Source organism: Phacochoerus africanus, chromosome 6, assembly GCF_016906955.1.
Source record: "Phacochoerus africanus isolate WHEZ1 chromosome 6, ROS_Pafr_v1, whole genome shotgun sequence".
In the NCBI taxonomy this organism is placed as follows: Eukaryota; Metazoa; Chordata; class Mammalia; order Artiodactyla; family Suidae; genus Phacochoerus; species Phacochoerus africanus.
The window spans coordinates 73,208,233-73,226,302 of NC_062549.1; the positions used below are offsets into that span (position 1 = coordinate 73,208,233).

Below are 18,070 nucleotides of genomic sequence, written 5' to 3' on the forward strand. Positions count from 1 at the left end.
GTAAATACAAACGGCCTTGAGGAGATAACACATTCACTGTCACCCATTAGCACCACTGTGTGAATTAGTGTAATTTAGCAATGCTTGGAAGGAAGAAACTCAAGGTCTATAAATCCAGATTCATCCCAACCTGGGCGCCTGCCCTTGGGGAGCTTGGGGGCGTTTCTTGTGTTTCTCCATGTCTCCTGTATAACCCCTGTTCAGTAAAGATTTGTTGACTTGGGAGTTCCAGTTGTGGCTTCGCAGTAATGGACCAACCAATATCCTTGACGACACAGGTTCAATCCCTGGCCTTGCTCAGTGGGTTAAGAATCTGGTGTTGCTGTGAGCTGTGGTCTAGGTGGCAGATGGGGCTCAGATCCAGTGTTGCTGTGGCTGTGGTGTAGGCCAGCAGCTGCAGCTCCATTGACCCCTGGCCTGGGAGCTTCCATATGCCTTGGGTGTGGCCCTAAAAAGAAAAAGAAAAAAAAAAGAAGAATTATTAAAAAAAAAATGTTTGTTGACTTAATGCCCAGTCTTGCTTTCTAGTGGGTCAGAAGCATAACGTTTATTAGAAAGAATGCTCAAAATTCTGACCTGTGTTATGGAGAACATGTATAATAATTAAACTACAATTTATTTTATTTTTTGTTTTGTTTTGTTTTTTAGGGCCACACCTGTGGCATATGGAGGTTCCCAGGCTAGGGGTCGAGTCGGAGATGTAGCGGCCAGCCTATACCACAGCAACGCCAGATCTGAGCCTTGTCTGTAAACTGCACCACAACTCATGGCAACACTGGATCCTTGACCCACTGAGTGAGGCCAGGGATCAAACCCACAACCTCATGGTTCCTAGTTGGATCCATTTCCGCTGCGCCACGATGGGAACTCCTAAACTATAATTTATTTTAAAAATATAGTCTGAAAAGTCAGATATATTATACCTGTAAATATACTTTTTCCACAAAAGGAGATGTCTATATCTATGTTACACATACGTCTCACACTCTCTCTCCCTATTCTATATAGATCTATATCTGCTTTTTGTGGAAAAATTAACCCTACAATCTGACCCCAAGGGAATGTTATTTCTCTTCCAGTCCGAGGCTAAATTAATGTCATAAAATAATGCTCCCTGTCTTTCTAGAGGGGTATCGGTCCAGTAACAGTCTATCAGAACTACTTTTAGCTGTGGCACAGGGATCAGTAGCATCTCTGGAGCACTGGGACCCAGGTTCAATCCCCAGCCTGGCGCAACAGAGCAAAGATCTTGCGTTGCCAAAGCTGTGGCGAAGGTAGCCACTTTGGCTTGAATCTGATCCCTGGCCCAGGAACTTCATAGGCCAGCCGGGAAAGAAAAAAAAAAGTTTTGTAAAAAAATTGTTTTATGAGGTCAAAAGTCACTTTTTCCTTACAACAGGGCCTACAGGTTTTATTCAAATGCTTAGAACTTCTTTGCCAGGGAGAAGATGTTAATAACAGCAAAGTAGCTTAAAGCCCTGTGAAATATGCAAGTACGATCTGACACTCATGGTGGGAGAGATAATATTTTAAAATCATCCAAGCTTTCCAGTTTGTTTGAACTTTGGAATGAAAATGAACTCAAAAGTTAAAAAAAAAAAAAAAGAGAGAGAGAGAGAAAGAAAATGGCTTTATTCTATGTCATGGTATTGAGATACAAGGTATACAGCGGATAAGGCAAGATTATTGATCCATCTCATCAGTCAGTGCCCTTTAACAAATCAATGCCAAGTTCAGATTTCATCTATGAAGCTAAGATTTTTTCAGATTTAAAAGGACTTTTTCAACTTTGATGTTTTCCGAAATGCATAAGGGGCTCTTCCGGAAGTTGCCCAATGACACTGAGTGAGGAGGATGCCAGCCCGCCTCCTGCTGGCCGCCAAGAAGACAGTTGGTCTGAGCTCGGACAGGGCCTGTGACAGTCCCCTGAGGCTCCAGGACAGCCATCTGCAAGATGATCACTGAGGCTCTGCAAATCTTCTAAAATAATCGGCAACCCCAACTCTGATCTACATCTTTCTCACTGACATTTTCTCATTTGGAAGATGTGGTGTAAATTTGAAATTGCCACGTTGAGAGGTAAGATCTATTCCACTTCTAATGCCTAAGAGCTATTATATGTAGCTCTTTCTTTTTTCTTTGGCAAGCAAAACTATTTTGGAAAATACTGTCTACAGAAAAGAAACAAACTCATGGACGTGGAGAACAGACTTGTGGTTGCTAAGGTGGAGGGTGAGGGAGTGGGATGGACTGGGCGTTTGGGGTTAGTAGATGCAAACTATTGCATTTGGAGTGGATAAGCAATGAAATTCTGCTGTACAACACAGGGAACTATATCTAATCAATTGTGATGGAACATGATGAAGAATAATGTGAGTAAAAAGAATATACATATTATATACACATTTAATAAAAATATATATACATATGCATATATATAAATGGGTCTGTTTGCTATAAAGCAGAAATTGTCAAGACATCATAAATCAACTATAACAACAACAACAAAAAATACGAGCACTGGAAATACTGAGTTAAACGGGGATGGAGGAAGGAAGGGTGGGGAGTGTGGGCAGGGCACACTTCCCCTCCCTGGTCCTGTGTGTTCTGTCAGGCTGGCTCCTTCAGCCAGTCTCAAATGATGGTCAGCCTTTAGGGAGCATGTGTGCTCCCAGGCTAGTGCTGGTGGAAAGTTCTGCTCCTCATCTCTGGGGTTTTCTAGAGCAAGTGCTTGTCCCTATCCTTTATATAATCTGAATCTTGGCTGCTTTTCTAATTGGTAGTATTGCCTCAATATACAGAAAGGGGGAAACATTGGTGAAATCAATCCATTAGTCAATCAATCAATCAATTTCGATTTCATGTAATGAAACATCTGGTGCAAGGGAAGTTGGTTAAAATAGGATTTTGAAGGGTGACAAACTGAAATTTAATCACCCATCTATGTATTCTCTCTCTCTCTCTTTTTTTTTCTGTCTTTTTAGGGCCATACCTATGGCACATGGAGGTTTCCAGGCTAGGGGTCCAATTGGAGCTATAGCCACTGGCCTACGCCAGAGCCACAGAAATGCCAGATCTGAGCTGCATCTGAGACCTACAGCACAGCACATGGCAATATCAAATCTTTAACCTGCTGAGCAAGGCCAGGGATTGAACCTGCATCTTCGTGGATGCTGGCCGGGTTTGGCAACCACTGCGCCACAATGGGAACTCCATCTATGTGTTCTCGACTCTGACATTTCATAGAAACATCTGTTCTAAATCTCCAATGTCATCATGTTTTTGTCTTATTATCATCTTGTCATCATGTTTTTGTCTTATTATCATCTTAAAATGATGATGTAAGTCTTCTCAAATTCTTTTGGAGGGAGTTCCCGTAGTGGCGCAGCAGAAACAAATCTGACCAGGAACCACGAGTTTGTGGGTTTGATCCCTGGCCTCGCTCAGTGGGTTAAGGATCCGGCATTGAAGTGAGCTGTGGTGTAGGTCAAAGATGTAGCTCGGATCCCAAGTTGCTGTGGCTGTGGTGTAGGCTGCCGACTACAGTTCCAATTAGACCCCTAGCCTGGGAACCTCCATATGCTGCAGGTGCGGCCCTAAAAGACCAATAAATAAATAAAATAAAACAAAATGAAATTCTTTTGGAGCTGGTTGGATAAGAAGGATAAGTAAATCGTAAATTAGTGAAAGAATATACACTTCTGCATGTAGTTAGGTTACATCCTAGGGTCTGTCACTTGTATTCCCAGGTTCTAGGCTCACAATACAGCAGTGAACAAAACTGGTAAAACATCTCTGCCTTCTTGCAGCTTTTAGATTAGTAGGTTAGAAAGTCGGTAACTATGATAAATGAATTTTCTCTTGGGTAGTGGTGCATCTTTGCATGGCCTTCTCTGCTTCTGGGTGTCTGCTTTTTCCTCTTCTGTCTCTTATAATGACAATTGTTATCAGATTTAAGGTCCCCCCATGTCATCCAAGATGGTCTCAATTAAAGATCCAAAACCTAATTCCATCTGCAAAGCTCTGCCTCCCAAATAAGGGCACAATCACAGATTCCCAAGATTAAGATATATGTCTCTTTTGGGGACCAGCATTTAATCCACTACAAGGAAGAACAAAAGTTGTTTTTTTCCAATAGTATTTTTATTAGTTTTTTTAAATTTTGAAATGATTTAAATAGTTTCCATTATAGCTGGTTTACAGTGTTCTGCCAATTTATACTGTACAGCAAGGTGACCCAGTCATACATATATATTCTTTTTCTCACATTATCCTCCATTATGTTTCATCATAAGTGACTAGATATAGTTCCCCGTCCTATACAGCAGGATCACATTGCTTATCCGCTCCAAATGCAATAGTTTGCATCTATTAACCCCAGACTCCCAATCCTTCCGGCTCCGTGCCCCTCTCCTTGGGAACCATAAGTCTGTTCTCCAAGTTTGTGAGTTTCTCTTCTGTGGAAAGGTTCATATGTGCTGTATATTTGATGCCAGATATAAGTGATATCATTATTAATTAATTTATATAAACTTTTTTTTTGTCTGCACCCTACGAAACTGGAAATTCCCAGAGCAGGATTGAACCTGCACCGCAGCTATGGCAACGCCTGAACCACTGCGCCGCAAGGGAAATTCCGGTTTCTTCCGATTTCAAACTGGATTTATAAGGAGACCTTTCGGATATCTTGGCATTTGAATAAAGACCCGTGAGAGGCTGGCAAGGGACGCAGACTCTGAGGGCCGAGACCCAAGGAAGCAGGAGGGAGTGTGAGGGCCTCGCCTGTGTTTCAAGGACTGGGAAGTCTAGAGAGCAGACAACAGGGGGAGGGCAGAGACCGGGAGAGCGTCTCCGACAGGATGGGAAGACGGGAATGGACGGTTCCTGGACCACGTGACTGCCCCGAAGTGGTGAGACGCAATGAATTAGCAGTAGATTTGCTTGAGGCTCTGATGTGGGGGTGCGAGAAACAGGAGTCAAGGGTGACTCCATGTTTTTGGCCTGAGTTACTGGGCAAAATTAAGCTGACATTCACGAGACATGGGAGACCCGGGTGTCAGAGGCACTAGGTCTTGAGCTCGGGGTGTTGGGCCTGAAGAGGCTTCTGGTCACCGGGATTCAGGTGGTAACCAGGCGGTGGTGGTGGTGGGGGGACAGACAGCGCAGGTGAGGTCTGGGGCTTAGAGCCCAGAGACGAGATCTGGGGGAGCCCACCAGCGTGGAAAGCAGGGAGGAGGGGCTCCAGGGCCTGGGCTGGGTCACTCCAAGGCTTAGAGGTCCAGGAAGCAAGGAACGAGGGTCCAAGAAGAAGGAGGGGGGAGGGGTCAGCCGGCATGAGGCTGCCGGGCAGGTGGAAAAAGTCCCCACTTCTTCGGAGGCTGCCTTCCATGCGCCTATTTCTTCCCGTCCATCATTTCTCATTACTCTCTGTGCATTCCATTTGCACTGCCTTTCCCGTTTCATCAGCTCACGTTGGGGTGACGAGCCTAAGCACCAGTTTGAGGCGCAAACGGTGAGATTTCAGACGCCATTCCTCCGTCACAGGTGTACGGGCCCCTCCCTAGCTCATACTCATGGCGGGATGGGGGGTCTTTTTGACCCGCTGATGGGGAGGAGAAAGGCCAGGCTTAGTTCACGCTGGGTCAGCTTGGAATGAGTTGCAGGCTAAGACCAGACGGCTGCTGTGCTCCGCGGCCCCTGCCCCCAGTGGCCCGAAGGACAGATGGGAACGGACATCCGAGGGGCGGGGCTTTAGATGGTGCCTCTATTCATCCACTTGGCGTGTGAGGCGAATGGCCAAGGCGCATGGATTCACGAGCAGTGGCTGACGGCTCGTGGGTTGGTCAGAAGCCTGCAAGGAGAAAACCTGGACCGCAGAGCCCAGCGAGTCTGGGGAAGAAGCAGGCACCCAGTGTGAAGGGCTTTGTTCCCCAAGTGAGACCCACAGACAGCACGCACCGTGTACTGAGCGAACCTTCACCGAAGCTCATCATCCCAGTGCTGGCCAAGAGGCGCGCGGATGGAGCAGATGAGCTGGCAGGACTGGAGGCCATGTGTGGCCTATCAGTGTGCCCCCAGTCACCAAGACTGCTGGCTGTAAGGGTCCAATCAAGACCAGTCGTGAGCCCTGATGTGGGGTTGGAGGGCAGTTCCCCTCCAACAAGGCTTGGGTCCGGGGGTGAGGTGGGGGTGCAACTTGAACGCCGCTGCACCTGCGTCACAGTCCAGCTGCATCCTTGGTCCACCGCTGTGCCCTCAAGGGTGTCTTTCCCTGGAGCACGCCCCAGTGAACGATCTGCAGGCAAATATCTTTCTTTGAGTCATTCCTGGGGAACCTGGGCCAAGACAGGGAGAGACTTAAAAGAGATTGGAAAATAGAGAAAATGAACTTCGACATGACGTCACTGGTTGATGTAGAGAAGGCTGTCCCCTTCTGCCTGCATCTCTTTGTCTCCAGCGGGCACAGGTGCACGCAATTTTTATTTCAGCACATAGTTTTGGAACCATCCACTAGGTGGAGAACTTGCACTGAGTTTGCTGCTCAAACTGTGAAACCCCGCTAGCGAGTCAAGGGAGCTGCATTAATGTACGCCTTTATTTATTTATTTTACCATTATTGAGATGAAATGATGGGTTCTAACTGACAATGAGATGCATTTATGCCTATTCTTAGTGGCCTAAGCTTTTCAAACGTTATAGGCCTGAAAACATTATATAGAATTACATTTCTCTTGTGATTGGCTGTTACTATGGAATGTTTTTGGAGAAAAAATGAACTGTGTGAGGATAAGCCAAGATTTCTGCATAATCGTTTTTGTTGAACACAGACTCCTGATTAGTTTGTTATGATTTATTCTAAGCTCTTTTAGATTTGCAAGATGGTATTTTTTTGAATCTCAGGAAGTGAGTATGGATTGAAAGATAACTGCAGATTAAGGAAATAATTTTATTCATTAAAAAGCCTTATCCACTGATGTATTTTTTACATTTCAGTTTTCAAACACTGGGCAAAAGAGTTTCTTTTCATATGCATTGTTATTCTTGCTGATTACTGAGAACATTTTATTCAGGTCACGGAATGTAGGTTAATAGAACTGAGTATACCATGCGTTCTTGGTTGCAGCTCAGAGCAGTAGGGATATGGCCCCAATTCAGCTGCCAGCCCTACCCAGGCAGCGCTGCCCCAGGAATCCTTGCTGCCTCCATGCGAGGTCTCTGCATGGGCTTCTTTCCTGCCACGGAGGTCAAAGCCCTGGCCAGCAATGCAGTCCCAGCAGGGCCTCCTTAAAACAGTCTAGGCCAGAGTGTCTTCCTCTGTGTGTACTTTAAGGCAGGGATTAGCAAATCCAGCACTGGGTTTCACACCCTTTGAATTCATAGTGATTTTTACAATTGGACATTTCCTCTCCTTTTCTTTCTTTTCTTTTCTTTTTTTTTTTTAAAGGCTTCACCTGCAGCATATGGAGGAAGTTCCCAGGCAAGGAGGCAAATCAGAGCTACAGCTGCAGGCCTATGCTACAGCCACAGCATCACTGGATCTGAGCTGCATCTTTGCTCTATGCTGCTTGTGGCAAAGCCAGATCCCTAACCCACTGAGCCAGGCCAGGGATTGAACCTGCATCCTCACGAATACTATGTTGGGTTCTTAACCCACTGAGCCACAATGGGAACTCCTAGCTTGATATTTTCAATTGATTTGAGGATAGGAGGTACTCTGAACTGCAACAGAGTGAAGTATTTTCCTCCTTACCCCTCCTGCCAAACTCCATTCTCCTCATGAATAGACCTGTATTCCACAAATATCCTCCTCGATTATGATATTTTGGATTTTATCAGTTAAAATGCGTGAGAATTTATTTTCTCTTTTGGAATCTAAGTGCCTAGCTAATATCCATATTTTGCCTCTTGACCAGTGAGGCCTAAAATATTTATTATCTGGCCTTCAGAGAAAAAGTTTACTGATGCTTGTTATAGAGGGTCTGTCCAAAATGGAATGGAAAGCAGTGTCTGAGGAATATGAATTTTCTTTTTTTTCTGGAGAGAGGATTCTTGACTTTCTTTGATCTGAAAGGTGCATGTGACCTCCAAAATGTTAAGGCCATAGTCTTCCTGGATGAGGGCCTATCCACTGTTCTTAATAACAATAATAATAATGATGATGACGATGATGATGATGGCAGCTCAAAGCCTTATGGGTCCAAGCTACAAAGAACGATTGGAACATTGCCCACATGAATTTAAGGGGACTGAGGGCAGGGCTGAATTGAGTTACTAAAAATTAGCAAGCAATTCTTTACTCACAATCACAAAACAGTATATTTCGCTGGGGATAGTGTAGGTGCTCACCAAGTTATTGTTTGATCAACTCTATGACATACTTCGAGAAACAGGAGCCCTGCTGCTTTGATGCGCTTGAGAAAAGCATGGTGTTTGGCACTGAAGAGGTGTTGAGTTTGGGCCCATGACCGAGTAACCCACATGAACACAATTAACTGGACATTTGACCTGTCAAGGGCACATCATTGGGGTTATGCAATCATTTATTCTTATGCATTTGAAGCGAACCCAACCAGGACAGCACTTACCAGGAGTGAGGCTATAAGTAGTGTTATCTGACATTTCCTGCATTCTGTGGGGCCCACTTGGCTGTTTAGGTAAAGACTGCAAGACTCTGAGGAATTAATGTCTTTCAAAAAATGGAGAGGGGTGGAGAACCTTCTGAGAACCCACAGTGGTGCCTCAGAATGCAAGTTTGATAATTAGGTTCCGTTCAATTAGATTGTCTGGAAGGCTGCGTCTTCTAGCCTTTTCAGGTCATGTCCATGTGAACATTCAGATGGGCTAAACAAGTGTTGGCCGCACCAAACACATCCTTCCTTTCTGGAGCTGGTGCCAATGCATCCTTTCGGCAAAGCTGGGCGCAGACACGAGGCATTTACTACAGCCGCCCACTGGAAAGAACTAGGAGAAGAAAGGAAAACAGAGAGGAAACCACTGGCTGGAATCAAAGCCAGTGTATTCTCACCCAGCAGCCTGGAAAGTGCTGTCTCAAAAGATTGTCCTTTTTTCCCCCAACCAGATACTTGCTCTAGTTAATAAACAGGAGGAGGCTTCACACACCTTCTTTGATTGAGCTGTTTGTGTTGCTGTGAATTCTGGCAAACGTCTCCTAGGGCGCAGCTGAGTGGTTTAAGTACCACATCGCTGACTGTTCCAATTTCAGAAACTCTCCCGAGATTGCACGAAGACAAAGAGGCTGCAGAGAGCCGCAGCCCCTTAGTGCTCTCACTCTAATCTGTGCTCTGCTCACACGGTCTTCTCTAATCCTCTCGTACCCTGCTGTGGCGAGCGGTCTTAGGGAAGGGCAGCCAGAGCCAAAGCTGCAGGATACAGATTTAATTCAATCTAGCAAACATTTACTGAGCACCTCTGGTGTGCCAGACCCCGGGCCGAGTTCTGGGGCTAGAAAGATTAATAGGATATGATTCCAGAACTCAAAGTGGTCACGGCTTATAGGCAGAGTTCACGATCACATGAATAATAAAACCAAAGAGCAGGGCTGGGGGAATTCCTCACCAAAGGGATGACAAGGCTATGGCTTTACTGATGAGGGGGTGCTAACAGGTAGAGAAGGGGCAGGTGGGCATCCCAGGCCGAGGAACCAACACGAGCAAAGAAGGGATGAGAGTCCATAGTATGGGGGGGAAAGGTGAAAGGATTTTATCTCGGAGAGAGATGGGAGAAAATGCTGGAAGTGTGGACTGGGCACAATGGTTGATATTCATCACTGCTGGAGACAGAATAGCAAAAATAAATAACCAATGCCCCCTCCCCCTCCTTGTGAAGCTTACCTTCAGAGGTGAGGACTGATAATAGATACAAAAACCAGGCAGATTATTTGGTATGAATATTAGTTTGCTAAAGCTGCCGTAACAAAGAAGCACAAGCTGGGTTTAGACAATAGAACTTTATTTCTCACCATTCTGGAGGCTGGATGTCCAAGATCCAGGTGTTGGTAGGGTTGGTTCCTCCTGAGTCTGTGGGAGAGATTCTGTCCCAGCTTCTCACCCAGCTCCTGGTGTTTGTTGGCTCGTGGAAGCATTGTCCTGATCTCTGTCTCCATCTACACAGGGCATCTCTCTGTGTATGCCTCTGGGTCCAAATTTCCCTTCTAAATAAGGACACCAGCAGTATTGGATCAGGGCCCACCCTAATGACTTTGTTTTCATGCCATCATCAGCAAAGACCCTTCTAGAAAAGTTGCACTCACAGGAACTGAGACTGGGGGAGACACAGGCCACCCATAACAGTAGGTTAGAGTGAAATAATAATAAATAACACAACATAGGTGTGTTGAGGAGGGCCTCTGGATATGAAGCAAGGTAGCAGGAGGTTTGCTATGTTCCGTAGGCGGTTCAGGGTATGACTTACTGCATAGGAGACATTTGAACCAAACCTCGAAGGAGATGCGGGAGTGAGAGTCAAAGAGGTTGCACGGAAGTGTTCTGGGCAGAGGAAAAAAACAGTGTAAAGGCCCTGAGGTAGAATGTGACCAGTGAGGCCAGGGTGGAGGGAGTGGAAGGAAATGGAAGGTCAGTGGTCGTGGGACACCCAGGGTCTTACTACTGCTTGGGGGGATTCACCGTGGGGCTTTGGGGAGTGCTTTTTCTGCTTTTTTTAAAAATTTATTTTACTGAAGTATAGTTGGTTTACAATGTGTTAATTTCTACTGTATAGCAAAGCAATTCAGTTATATATATATAATATATATGCATATATATTGTACCTATTCTTTTTCATATCCTCTTCCATTATCCCTTATCATGGGATAGTGAATAGAGTTCCCTGTGCTCTACGGTAGGACCTTATTGTCTACCCATTCTCTAGGCAATAGTCTGCATCTGCTAATCTATTGGGCAGTTCTGAGTAGAGGAGTAAGATGATCTGACATAAGTTTCAAAAGGTTTGGGGGTTGAGAATACTCTGAAAGCAGGGCCAAGGGTGGATGGGGGAAGATGGGTTAGGAGAGGCCGTAAGAGCCCAGGTGAGAGGCAGAGGTTTCTGGGACCTGACTGGTGAGTGCAGGTGATGAGAGATTTAGGGAGGTTGAGTTTGAACTACATGTGGCATAAGCGTGTGCAGATAGGGACAGAAGCTGAGGTCAGGTCCTGGAGTTCACACTATCCTGAGGCCATCTCATCACTTTCACAGAGATAAGCCTCTCTCTTGTGAGGTCATGGACTTACACAGGTAACAGGGCACTCCCGGGGTGTCCTTCTGTTTTCTGCACTCCCTAAAGCCTTAGCCTCATTTCTTTCCTACCTCTAGTCTGAAGACACAGAAATGCAGTAACAAGGAATCATGCACTGGGGATGCTCCCTCTTCCTAAAAATTGAAAAAAGACACACAGAGGTTAAGTAACTCAATAATAGGATCCAGACATTCTGGCTTTTCAACGTTGGTCCAGCAGTGATGTTCTCCATTGAGGTGGGGGCTTTGTAGCAGGTGTGCCGTTAGGAACCTGCTTGACTAGGCAGCCAGGTAAAGACTAATCAGAGTTGCTCTGAGGTTGACATAACCTCATCTTAATCCACTTCTCCAATTTTTTTTAACTTTTTTTTTTCTTTATAGGCCCACACTCATGGCATATGGAGGTTCCCAGGCTAGGGGTCCAATTGGAGCTGTAGCCACCAGCCTACACCAGAGCCACAGCAATGCAGGATCTGAGCTGTGTCTGCAAGCTACACCACAGCTCACTGGCAATGCCAGATCCTTAACCCACTGAGCAAGGCCAGGGATTGAACCCGCAACCTCATGGTTCCTAGTCGGATTGTTAACCACTGCACCATGTCAGGAACTTTCACTTCTCCAATTTAATTGTGTGCCCAGTTCTGAATCCTTTTTTTTTTCTTTCCATTCCTTCATCTGTCACTGTCTTATTTCAGGCCTGAATTTCCTCTTACCTGGTCTATTGGAATAGTTTCTTCAGTGATTTTCCAACTTCTAAATTCTCTTTATTTACTTCTCAATTCTTCTTAAAGTTTTTTTTCTCAGAGCATGTCCCCTAAAATATGAAACTGATGATAGATGCCACTTCCTGCTCCCTCTTGAAACCCTTGGGTGACCCACAATGTCTTAGAGAAGTCTATAGTCCCTGTCCTGGCCCTCAATGCTGGGCCCAGTATGGCCCAGACCTTCCTGTTCAGCCTCCCCGTCCTCTGCTCTTGACCTCAGACCCCAAATCTCATTCTTCCTGGGCCGGTGCCCCACTGTCCCCTGCCTCTGTCTAGGCCAAGAAGAAAACTTTACTCATAATAGCTGTCAAGAATTACTATCCTGCATTTCCAACTCTCTCTTCCTTCTTACAGAATAGTCCAGGGGCCATGGGTTTCTAAGCCAGCAAGACCTGGGCTATGATCATGACTTTGAAATGATCAGCTGTGTGACACTGACCAGCAACATGGCCTCTCTGAGACTCAATCTGCTCGGTGATACAGGGAGATAACACCTTCCGCCCTGCAGGGGTGCCATCCAGGGGGAGACCAGGTTGTTAAAGTGACAGCTCGGCACCCAAACTGAAAGAGGGGCTTGGGGGGTGGGGGGGCTAACGGTTATGAGCTAATATTGGTTTGGAGCGCAGGGGTACATCTTCTGAAGTTTAGACTTTCGGGGGTCATGAGTGTCTGTGGATACTGTGGGCGATTTATAATTTCCCAGGCAGATTGTAGAGAGAAAGACACAATGACTCAGGACAGAACATGCATATTAATTGACATTAGGTTTCAGTCTAACGCATCCTCACACCTCACTCATTTAAATTCAGCTAATTTAGATTTTATGACACTGCAGGCAAAACTGGGTCGCAACTTACTTCTGTGCTATTTAGGAGAAAATTAATAGGAAGAACATGATTCCGAGCTCCTAACGTGGGGATGTTTAACCTACTTAGATGAGTCAACTGAAGTCCTCTTGGAATCAGTTTAGCAGGATTAGTTTATGTAGAGACACTCTGTTACTTTAAATGATTCAGAGACGTACAGTTAGAAGGTAGGAGCCAGAAAAAGTATGGCGATTATTAGCATATGTTCCTCACTGTAAAGATGGGAAAACAGAGGAAGCGAAAGCTCAACCAACTTGTGCAAGAATAAATGACACGGAATAAGGAACAACACTGATGAGAACTCAGGCGGCCCGCTGCCTCAACAGTGTTCCTTTGAGTATGTTGCCAGGGATTTTTTTTTTTTTTGTCTTTTTGCCATTTCTAGGGAGGTTCCCAGGCTAGGAGTTGAATCGGAGCTGTAGCCACTGGCCTACACCACAGCCACAGCAATGCAGGACCCAAGCCGCATCTGTGACCTACACCACAGCTCACGGCAATGCCGTATCCTTAACCCACTGAGCAAGGTCAGGGATCGAACCCACGACCTCATGGTTCCTAGTCGGATTCGTTAACCACTGCGCCACGACGGGAACTCCTTGCCAGGGACTTTTATATTAAATGCGATCAGTTTAGTATAACCTTCCTAGGCTACACTTGGTTATATGTTATTGGTTTTTTTGTTTTGTTTTGTTTTGGGCAAATTCTTGGTGGTAATTAAGGAAGTGCTATTTACAAACGATGGCACAACTCAGACTGACACTTGATTCACAGCAGTGTCTCCAGTGAGGTCCTGGCATGAGCAACAGGGCCTTGGCCGGTTCGCTCCAGCAGTTGTGAGAGAGATGGCACAATGAGTACGTTCCTGTCGGCAGCATCGCTCCCAACAAATGTTCTTTATTCAAAAAAAAAAAATGTGGCCTCTAATGTAACTCACTGGTCCTTAATTAGGACCATTGTGAGTTTAAGATCTGTTGTGCAGGGTGAATTTTCTGGATCCTGAAGTCTGGCTGGCTCCGCTAAGATCAAAAGTGTTTTATGAACAAGACAACACCCTCCCCTTGTGAGCTGAGGGCTGAGAACTCTGGACAATGTATTTTTCGGGTGACATTTTTAGCTGTTCTCATTGGCTGAAATCCGAGCAGGTATGTATTCATCCCTTTGGAGAAAAATTAGGTGACTGAGGTGAATAGTCTTAAAGGGTGAAGAGTTTGTGTAGATCATTATTGGCTATAAAATCTTTTTTTTCATTCTGGCCCAGTGTATGGTCCCCGGAATTCCTATTATCGGACTGCAGGAGAATCTGAAAAGAAGGAAGTCTAGTGTGAGGCATTTTCAAGAGGTCCCTGTGTTTGTTCAACTTAACAGTTTCTACTCTTAGTACCATTGCCCCAGGCTGTCAGGACAAAATAAATCAGTGTGTAAATTACTCGAATAAGAAAACAGTAGAAAAACAGCTGCAACTAATGGAAGGAAAACAAATGGAAGCTGTATTATTCCACCATGGAAGATTACCAACCAGGCTGGCTTTTGATATAAAAAGAAATCGGTGAACATGGAAACTTAGCTCTGCAAACCACGCAGCTCTTAACCAGGGCAGACCTCTTTATACCCTAAGGGCGGAGCCAATCAGGACTCATCCTTTAACCGGTGACATTTCCGTAGCTTTGTCTTTTCTTCTCCTGTCTTCTTCGATTTAATAACTATAATGGGAATAAGAAGGCAGATCAGACTTTAATAGTAAATTAAATTAAATATTATATATTCTTTATCTCCTTTCGGTCAAAAAGATAAAGCACATAGGAAGGACACTGGTATGAATCTTACTGAACTCACAGTTTTTATAAACCCACATGAACTCCAGCATGTGGGTGGGTGGTTATCAGATGCTCCAGACGTCTGTGCCTAGCTTGGAAGCTCTGGATTGCTCTCTTTTTAAAAACAGTTTTAATTTTTGTACAATTTTAAAGGTTTTCTATTTTTGGCTTTTATAAAATATTGGCTATATTCCCCATGTGGTACTACATTCTTTTTTTTTTTTTTTTTGTCTTTTGTCTTTTGTCTTTTTAGGGCCGTACCCTCTGCATATGGAGGTTTCCAGGCTAGGGGTCCAATCGGAGCTGTAGCCGCTGGCCTACACCACAGCCACAGCAATGCCAGATCCTTAACCTGCTGAGCGAGGCCAGGGACCAAACCTGAATCCTCATTGTTCCTAGATTCGTTTTCCCTGTACCACTATGGGAACTCCAAGTACTACATTCTTGAGCCTGTCTTTTTTTTTTTTTTTAAAGCCACACCCATGGCATATGGAGGTTCCCAGGCTAGAGGTTGAATTGGAGCTGCAGCTGTCAGCCTACACCACAGCCACAGCAACTTGGGATCCGAGCCATGTCTGCAATCTACACTGCAGCTCATGGCAATACCAGATCCTTAACCCACTGAGTGGGGCCAGGGATCTGACCCGAGTCCTCATGGATACTAGTCGGTTCATTACCACTGAGCCACAATGGCTCCTCTTGAGCCTGTCTTATGCCCAATAGTTTGTACCTCCACTGACCCCCTCTTATATTGCACCCCCAAATGTTCTCTATATCTGTGTCTGCTTCTTTTTTTGTTATAATCACCAGTTTGTTGTATTTTTTACATTCCACATATAAGTGATATCATACAGTATTTATCTTTTTGTTTTGTTTTGTTTTTGTTTTTTAAGGGCCGTACCAGTGGCATATGGAGGTTCCAAGGCTAGGGGTCCAATCAGAACTGTAGCCACCAGCCTATGCCAGAGCCACAACAATGCAAGATCCAAGCCACATCTGTGGCCTACACCACAGCCACAGCAACGCCAGATCCGAGCCTCATCTGAGACCCACACCACAGCTCATGGCAATGTCAGATTCTTAACGCACTGAGCGAGGCCAGGGATCGAACCTGTGTCCTCATGGATGCTAGTCAGATTCATTTCTGCTGAACCATGATGGGAACTCCTATTTGTGTTCTTTTTGATGATAGCCTATTTAACAGGTGTGAGGTGAAATCTCATTTTGGTTTTGATTTGCATTTTCCTAGTGATTAGTGATGGTGGAAAACTCATGATTTATTTATTTCCTTCTTTCCTTCTTTTCTTCCTTCTTTCTTTCTCTTTCTTTCTCCCTTCCTTCCTTCCTTCCTTCCTTCCTTCCTTCTTTCTTTCTCTCTTTCTCTTTCTCTCTCTCTCTTTCTTTCTCTTTCTCTCTCTTTCTCTCTTTTCTTTCTTCTTTCTTTCTTTCTTTCTTTCTTTCTTTCTTTCTTTCTTTCTTTCCTTCTTCTTTCTTTCTTTCTTTCTTCTTATAACTTTTAACAAGTCTGTGTTGCCTGTTAATGAAAGGGTCCAAGACCTTCTCACTGAAAGCTTTGGCCCTTGGTGCAAAGGCATCATCATCTTAGGATGTCAAGTTCTGTTTGGGGCCATGGCTTCCATCAGGCTTTGTCTCAAGTGTCCTAGCTTTCCTTTCTCCTTCCTCCTCTTCCCCCTTCCTCCCTCCTTTTCTTCTTCTTCTTTTTCCCCTCCCTCTCTTCTCCTCCTCCCCTCTCTTCCTCTCCCCCTCCTTCTTTTTCCTCTCTCTCTCTTCCTTCCTCCCTCTCTCCATCTCTGGTACATAGTAGGTACTCAATAAAAACTTGTTGAATGATTTTTTTTTTTTGCTTTTTAGGGCTGCATCCACAACATATGGAAGTTCCCAGGCTAGGGGTCTAATTGGAGCTGCAGCTGCCAGCCTAAGCCATAGACACAGCAACATCAGATCCAAGCTTCATCTCTGACCTACACCACAGCTCATGGAAACTCCAGGTCCTTGACCCACTGAGTGAGGCCAGTATCGAACCCATGTCTTCATGGATACTAGTTAGGTTCGTTTCCACTGCATCATGACGGGAATTCCCAAAACTTGTTAAACGAATGTCAAATGATCTGTGTTGAGAGAGTTAATTGGATAGGAAAGTCAGAAACATTGTTAAGGAGCTGTATCTGAGCTAGGTCTTGAAGGTCGAGCAGGAATTCATCAGATGGAGGAGGATGGAAGCAATAAGCCACGTGGGAGTGGAAAACACCACTTCTTACATAAAGATGCTGCATTGATTTAGATCCTGTGATTCTTTAAATTGATGGCTAACAGTGAAGTGAAAGAAAGGGTCACTACATAGCTGAGACGGTTTTGAAAATATTTGCTAAAATATACTGACGACTTATGTTGAATCAGTCACCTTGGTGAACTTCATCCAAAAAATAAGTCCTTGATGGATCCTTACTAATCAAACAAAGCCTGCTATATAGCAAGTGGTTAGGGAAATTCAGTAACTTGCCAAAGGTCACACAGCTAATATAATGGATTTGAACTTGGCTTTCTTTGGTTCAAGAGTCTAAGCCATGCCTTAAATTTATGAGTAAGGAAGAGCAGGAAAACACCTTAAACTTAAAAGTATAAGTCAGTGTTATCCAAAAAAATATAATGTGAACCATATATGTAATTAATACATTTTTAGTGGCCACATTAAAAAAAATTAAAAGAAGCATGTGGAATTATTTTGAATGATATATTTTACTTAACCAGTATATCCAAAATATTATCATTTTCACCATATAATCCACATGAAGAAATTATTAACGAGATGATCTATGTGCTTTCTCCCATATTGCCTTTGAAATCCAGTATATGTTTTACATTTAAATTACATTTCAATTTGCTCAGTTCACAGCATTTCTTTCATTTTTTATTTTTTTGTATTTTTGTCTTTTGTCTTTTTAGGTGGCACCTGCAGCATATGGAGGTTCCCAGGCTAGGGGTCTAATCGGAGCTGTAGCCACTGGCCTACACCACAGCCATAGCAATGCCAGATCTGAGCTGCGTCTGCGACCTAAACTACAGCTCACAGTAACGCCGGATCCTTAACCCACTAAGCGAGGCCAGGGATCGAACTGGCAACCTCAGGGTTCCTAGTCGGACTTGTTTCTGCTGCGCCACGACGGGAACTCCAGTACACAGCATTTCAAGTGTGCTGTGGACGCCACCCACACTGGACAGTGCAGGTCTGAGCCCTGAACACAATCCTTGCACCTCATGTGATATTGGTTGGTAATTGTGTTGTTCCAAGGGCTGTCGCATGGATTTTCACCCTTTTCCTCAGAAACTCCAGATTCAGCATTTTGCTCTTGATGTC

General features: G+C 44.6%; 1 long non-coding RNA gene across 1 annotated transcript in view; it reads left to right on the forward strand.

Annotated features, from left to right (window-relative positions):
* The first annotated feature begins 1,924 nt into the window (after window positions 1–1,924).
* The window catches only part of LOC125129299 (uncharacterized), a 38,844-nt gene continuing 22,698 nt past the window's right edge, over window positions 1,925–18,070 (forward strand). Inside the window, exons 1-2 of the long non-coding RNA XR_007135445.1 lie at window positions 1,925–2,079; window positions 4,574–4,910. This is a non-coding gene — a long non-coding RNA (uncharacterized LOC125129299). The remainder of the gene's footprint in view (window positions 2,080–4,573; window positions 4,911–18,070) is intronic.